Source organism: Dysidea avara, chromosome 6, assembly GCF_963678975.1.
Source record: "Dysidea avara chromosome 6, odDysAvar1.4, whole genome shotgun sequence".
NCBI classification, from domain to species: Eukaryota; Metazoa; Porifera; class Demospongiae; order Dictyoceratida; family Dysideidae; genus Dysidea; species Dysidea avara.
Genome location: NC_089277.1, coordinates 1271891 through 1278918, shown reverse-complemented (window position 1 = coordinate 1278918; position 7028 = coordinate 1271891). Strand labels below are relative to the sequence as shown.

General features: G+C 44.5%; 1 pseudogene; it reads right to left on the bottom strand.

Moving 5' to 3' along the window:
- Positions 1 to 788: 788 nt before the first annotated feature.
- LOC136258416 (uncharacterized) lies at positions 789 to 4734 on the bottom strand (annotated as a pseudogene).
- Positions 4735 to 7028: the final 2294 nt, after the last annotated feature.

The window sequence follows — 7028 nt, the reverse complement described above, 5'->3', positions numbered from 1 at the left end:
ATAAGATACACTACCAACAGTTATCACTCCAAATTCCTCATTATTACTTACCAAAAACACGACCAACAAGACAATACCACCATCTTCACTATATTTTACCTACCTCATCCACCACGGCATACCAAAACAGCTATTTCTCAAGAACAATAAACGAGTGGAACATACTACCAATTGCAGATACTGATCTATTTACAGCTAGACTCCAATCATATTATTGTACCTAATGTATTTGTTTATGTGATTCCTGAGCACACCAGCAGGGCTGACTGCTCAGTAAACAACAATAATAATAATAATAATAATACGTAACTCACTAGAAGTAAGGATCTCCAAGAAGATGTTTTAAAGCTCCAACAGGCATTTCGCCGTAATTATAATGATTTTTCTCTCCCAGCTGCTGGTAGCACGCACTAAGAAAATATTATACTAGGTTACAAGCGCAGGTGCGTATAGGAAAATAGAGAAATAAGTGGTCAAAAGTTCGCAAGAAACGCTCAAGTCACAGGTCAAATACGATAAACGCAGCAAGTCAAAGTTGATATGAGGCGTGTTTGATCGTGTTCGTAGCTCCAAGAAACTCCTCTTGATTCTTCGGTCCTGGTATTCGCTTCCTGGCTCTGTGCACGGCGCTAAGTAGGTTGAGTTTACCTTTTCTTTAATTTTTTTCCCGGGGGTAACCAGCACCCCTTGCCACCACCCCTAGCACTAGATGTTGAAGTGCTAGACAAAAATTGGACTGAGATTAAAGGGAGCAATTTAAATAATTAGGGGGAAGGCACCCGACCCTCTCATAGTACAAGGTTAAGTGCCCTATGGCTGATGGGACAACCACTGTGGGAGCGCGCCCCCCTAAGGCACGCAATCGCTGAGCGGAGGAACGAGAAGCTGATGCGACAACGTAGCCAAGACATCACGCTGCTGTAGGGAACTTCTCTCTTCAGGGACAGTAAGTAGGCTAGACGTTTGTAAAAGATGCTGGTACATCCACTGATTCCACCAAACGTTGAAAAGACTAATGGGGTAAATGAGCCCATCTCAACCTCCCTAATCCTCTGCTCATATTTCCTACGTTTCTCCTTTTCAAATCTCCGATACAATGAAGCCACTGGTGTAGCACGGTATGACGAAGCAGTTGGATTAAACACCTTAACGTCAAAGAAAGCCCGTTGGTGGTGACCACCCCAGAACCCAACAGCTGAAACATCCAATCGTGCTCCATCCTCACGATTTGCAGTAGCGTATGTGAGTGTTTCACCAGAGAGAGAGACTGTAAAGGGGGCTCAACACACACATCAGTACAGACTTCTGACAGGATGGCAGCAGTAAAATCCCTAAGTTCGTTGTGCCGAAGGGTGGGGTAGCCACCTGTAGGGCAGTTCATGGAGTGGTCCACAGAGAATCCTTGACCACAAACACACTGGGTTGGTAATCCAGATGGGAGCCACCCATAGCGTAAGCAGAGAGCATCACGGAAGGCACTCTTATGCAGAGCAAAACCATGTTCCTCTACAGGCAAAGCGGAAAGCCAAGAGGAGGCCCCTTTCTCGCTAGACAGTGCCACAATCCTCTGCAGACCAACTGGTAATGATTGACACAAAGTGGCAGCGACCTCATCATGCGCTCGATGCTTCATTCGCACAACTTCACACTTAGCCGAGCGTTGGGCCTCCAAGGTGTCAATGCTAAATGTTAGCTCCTGCTGAACGATCAAAGCAACAAGCGCAGAGGTAATCTTCACAGAAGAATCAAACTCAGCATCAGAATGAGATTTGGGATCACAGATACCAAGACCACCCAGTCTAACAGGTAAGGAAAAAAGATCCCTCTCCACATCACTAATAGATCTCCCAGTCAGTGCGGGCAAAAGTTGAAGCGAGATGATGTCTTCCAGTGGTCCGAGAAGGGAGGAGATTACTGGGATGGTACGCACAAAATAGGTCCACTTGCTACACCAGCCAGGTGGGGTCTATTCTACGGAACGGAACGGAACGGAACGGAACGGAATGATGGACTAAACTGCGGAACGGAATGCTTTCTCAGATTGAAGCTTGCAGCTTACCATTGCTGTACAAGTTATCAGTGGCACTTCCAGCAGGTAATCAAACGTACCCCAAGAAAGATAAAACGAATTTAAGGATCGATTGTGGGTTCTTGTTGGTTGTCATTAGTAACGAAATACTAATTGTGGGAATAGCTGACTCAGTGTGTTCATCTTCGGATATATCAAGTAGGGAACTTAATGCATGACTTGTTTTTACTAGTATGTGAGTTATTTTTACTTACTTGACTTTAGAATGTACAGTCTGAGGCCCAGCTTTTCTAATCGGCATAAATCAGTATGTGTATAGCTACACTACAAAGGAAACAAGTATGGTGACAAGCTGAATCAACTCAGTCTAAGCAGAATCTAAAGGAATTTTGTGCAGTGTGCGAGGAGCAAACATTCAGATACCTCAAGGAGGCTATATTGTGTGAACATCAATGATTCATTAACAGAGTAGTGGACTATTGTCAGATATCTCAGCTTGAGTACTGAGTTGAATTCTGGATGGGGTCTATTTTACAGAATGGAATGCTTTCTGAATCAACTTGCAGCTTGGCTAACTGCTATCATTGCTGAAATTGCATTTTATCAGTGGAACCTCCAGGAAAATGGAATAGGATAATTATAAAACATTAATTAAGTGATTGTTTAGGTAATCATGACTTTATTCAGTCTAATAAACAGAATATATGGTTGATTGAGTGAGGTATCACTTTCAGAATGTTCAGACGACCAGTGATGAGATGCATGGATTCATCGAATTTTTGTTGTGGTTGGAGACATTAAATATCCAAAAGCAAACTGACTGTATAATATTAATTCACTTTCTTCAATTTTGAGCCTGTATACAAATAATTGAATTTTCCTTGTCAATAGAAATCCTAGAATAAGATGGGAGAGAAACTTATCTTTGTTTACCTATACTGTACAACCAAGAGTTCGTAATACTGATTTGTATGGGAGAGAGTGTCTAACTCTCAGTATGGCCTGTACAAACACCCTGCGTAAAGTTCACCTTTCATCAAATCAACACCTTTACTGGGGGATAGAAAACTGTTGATTAGTGTTGCTGAAGAAGGTAAAGCCTTTGTTCTGAAATAAGGCCGAGGTGTTACTTTAAGCAGGGTGTTTGGTGAATGCATTCAAGTTAGACACTCTCCACCTTATTATGAACTCTTGGTACAACTTCAAAAGAAAATGAAGAAAACATACAGATGAATCAATAAAATCACTACAGTAAGGTGAATTAGACTAGTGAGATCTTGGTTAATTAATGACAGTGGTTGGAAATTAAGTGTGGTAGCTTCTTGTTCTTGAATATGTTGCAAAGTGGAAGTACAAATCAAAATGGGATATCAATTTCATTATGAAAAATTTGTATACATAAATAATCTAGCATTACTATTTCATTTGTCCTCCACTTAAACATGCTACAACAGTACTAGTGTCAGTACATTGGCAGTGAGTCTACCTTGAAATTTCAACTCTAGAGTAGATCCAACACAGGACAGCCCGCACTGTAACAAATACATGTGATCCCATTGTAATTTCATGGACCAGCTGGACTGGGAATCACTTGAAAATAGACGAACAAATTTAACCTGTTTTGTTTGAAGTGAAGCATGTGAAATGTTACACTTAAGAAATCCTAGGATTCTTAGGTGGTATGTAATTAATGTGAGTGTTCCATTTCAGGTCTGACTAGATACATTGAAATTACACACACATCCTGGTCCAAATCACGTTTGCCTGGTGGCTACGGGCATGGTTTCACATGCGGCTTATAATAGAGATTTGGCTGATCTTGGAGTTTTGGCATTTAGCCTGATTCAAGGCTAGCAGCCAGACACATCCTTGAATTGTGCAACAGATATAATCAGCTCACTATTGAATACGGCATTAGTCCACTGCACCAGCTGTTAATATATAAATAACTCCATGCATACACTTCAGTGATGTTTGCAGAGTATACCCTCCTTGCGGTCTGCCAAAATATTTGCTCCTCACACACTGCACAAAATTCTTCAAGTTTTAATTCAGCTGGCTCTTTCCTGTTACCAGTGTCTTCCTGCTTGCTTTATTTATACACTGACTTATGACTTGAAAGACCAGCCCAGACTGTTTTCTGAAGTCTAAATAAGAAAAACAGCTCACATAAAGTTCCCTTCCGTATGGATGAACATCACTGATACAGCTCATCCCACAATAATACTTCGTTACTAATGACAACCAACAAAAACCCACAATCGATCCGTTAATTCTTTTTATCTTATGTTTAATCACCCACTGGAGATGCCACTGCTAACTTATAAGGGAAGTTTCAGCAATGGTAAGTTGCAAGCTTCAATTTGAGAAAGCGTTCCGTTCCGTGGTTTAGTCCATCATTCCGTTCCGTTCCGTTCCGTTCCGTTCCGTAGAATAGTCCCCACCCACAAGCCATGCGTAAACGCAGCATGAGGGTGAGTTTTTGCAATATTAACCAGCCGGCGAACACAACGGGACCATGACTCGACTTTCTCAGTAATGTATACCTCAGTAAAGGCGCGGGAACCAAGAGCAGCTCCAAGATGACGTTTGCCCTCTACAGTAATGCTCACTCCTGTGCCAGCAAACTGTTGTTTGGCTTCATCTAAACGTTCTGGTTTAACTATCAACCATGTCTTCGCAGCATTAGGAAAATACCCATACATGAAGCCAAGGTCCTTGAGCTTACACCACCAGCCATGCAGGCCCGCAGAGTGCCCCCAGCCGTCGCATCATCGGCAAACCAGACTTGTGCCACATGGGGATCCTGCAGTGAGGCAATTAATGGTGTAACGCTGATGGAGTACATAGTCATGGCTAAAGGATCGCCTTGTGTGGTTCCCTCAGAAGAAAGTATATGGCGACCATCAATGAACAGGGGATGTCTTTCCGGTAAGTTTTAATGAGAATGTTGGCAAGAGGAGGGCACAATGACTGCATATTATGGAGTGACACCTGACGATTAAGACAATTGAATGCATTTGAAGCATCCACTAACAACACCCCTTCTGTTGATGGATCAGAATAGATGGATCTCATGGCATGGACAGCTGCCTCACAGCCCGCATCCTGCCCCGCACACAGCTGAAGTGACCCAGCTGCCTCCAAAATGTCCAGCTTAATGATCAGCAAAACAGCCTTAGCAATGATCCGTCTCACCACTTCGCCTATTCCAATAGGACGTACTCCGGGGCATTTGTTGAGGGCAATGAGACGACATGCTACCAAAGCATCGATACCACCAGGATCAACACAGGAGATGCACAAACGGCGAGCAACCAGTGCCAGAGAGTTACACAGATCATCAGATGCCCGCTGGAATGAGGTACAAAGGCGTCTCCATCCATAGGCATCCAGTCCAGATGGGCCTGCAGAGCCCTGAGTTCGAAGGGCAGCACGACGAATCACAGTCCCATCTAGGGCATCAAAAATCACTGGATGAACAACCCTAGTCCCATCTAGGGCAACACGGTAACAAATGGTTGAGTTTACCATTTGTTACCGTGTTATTCTCTCACTCTGCTTCTTGAGTTCTGATCCTTTGATGCGCACTTATTGGAATGCCCGGAAGGCGTAAGAAGAGCCGTCGAAAACAACCAGTTGATCTGTCTAATAATGACGTCGATGTTGATGATGATGACCCTGACCGTGTGTGGTGCTCTTGTGGGCGGCCTTTTGGTACTGATGGGTTTATGATTTTTTTCCCCGGGCTGGATGGACTGCCCTTGCCTACCACCCCCAGCACAAAGAAAGCACGTGCTGGACAACTGAATAAAAAGGACCAGATTGCTAAAAGTTTAAAAGTCCCTGTGCTCATCAATGCGGCCCATCTCAGGAGAGGCATCAGAGGAGCGATGCGAGATGGACCTACTTCCACGTATGCACATTGTAGCTGACCGAAGTAGAGAAAAGGACAATGTGCATCGGATAAAAGCCAGAGTCTGACTGTAACTAGTAGAGCCGCGGCGAGATAGATGGTCAGCCAAACGACGGTAGAAAACTATTGCCTCCCTTCCCATACCTCCAGTGGTTGCAAACACAAGGGGAGTGAAGGAGGCCTGCTCAACCTCTCTGACACGGTCACCATACTCACGTTTCTTCTGTGCCTCGTGACGTCGATACAAAGAGGGGACACTGGTGTTGCAGTAGCTCGGTGCATTAGGATGAAACACCCTTACGTCAAAAAAGGCACTTTGCCGCTGCCCCCGGAATCCCCTAGCATGTATGTCTGCCCTAGCCTCATCCTGACGGTTGGCAGTCTTAGGTGCAATGATCTCCCCAGTAAGTGGCTGTAAAGGTGGCTCAAGGGCCACATCATGACATGTCTTGGAAAGCCACTCTGCAGTGATGTTTCGCAAAGCATTGTGGCGAACAAATGTGAGGCCTCCATGTCTGCAAATCATAGCATGATCCGCAGAAAATGGGATCCCACAAACACAGTGACTGGGTATATTCAGGAGCTTCCAGCCGTATCTAAGATGCAAGGCATCCCAAAATTCTTGCTTCATCAGATGGAATATCCCTGCTCTGCTAAAGGCAATGCTGTCAGCCAGGCAGAAGCACCCGGTTCACTGTTCAGGTCTAAAACTCTTTGGGATTGTGACGAAAGATTAGATTTGATCGTAGAAGCCCTCCCCCTCAAAGTAGAGCGACGATCCTGATGAATCTGAGCCTTGATAGAACTAACGTCGGGTAGAGGGGCTAGTAGATTCTGAGCAACAATCAAAGATCTCAGAGAGTGTGTGATTTTGATAGATGCAGTAAACTGAGAATCGGCAATGTCTACAGGATTGACAATACCCAAGCCACCTAGGCGGCAGGGTAGAGAGAGCACATCACGCTCTAAGGCAGAACAAGCACCATGGCCAGTGAGAGCAGGGATCAGCTTCAAACGGATGGCATCCTCTAGAGGCTGAAACAGGGGCCCGACATTGGGGATGGTCCTCATGATGTATACCCA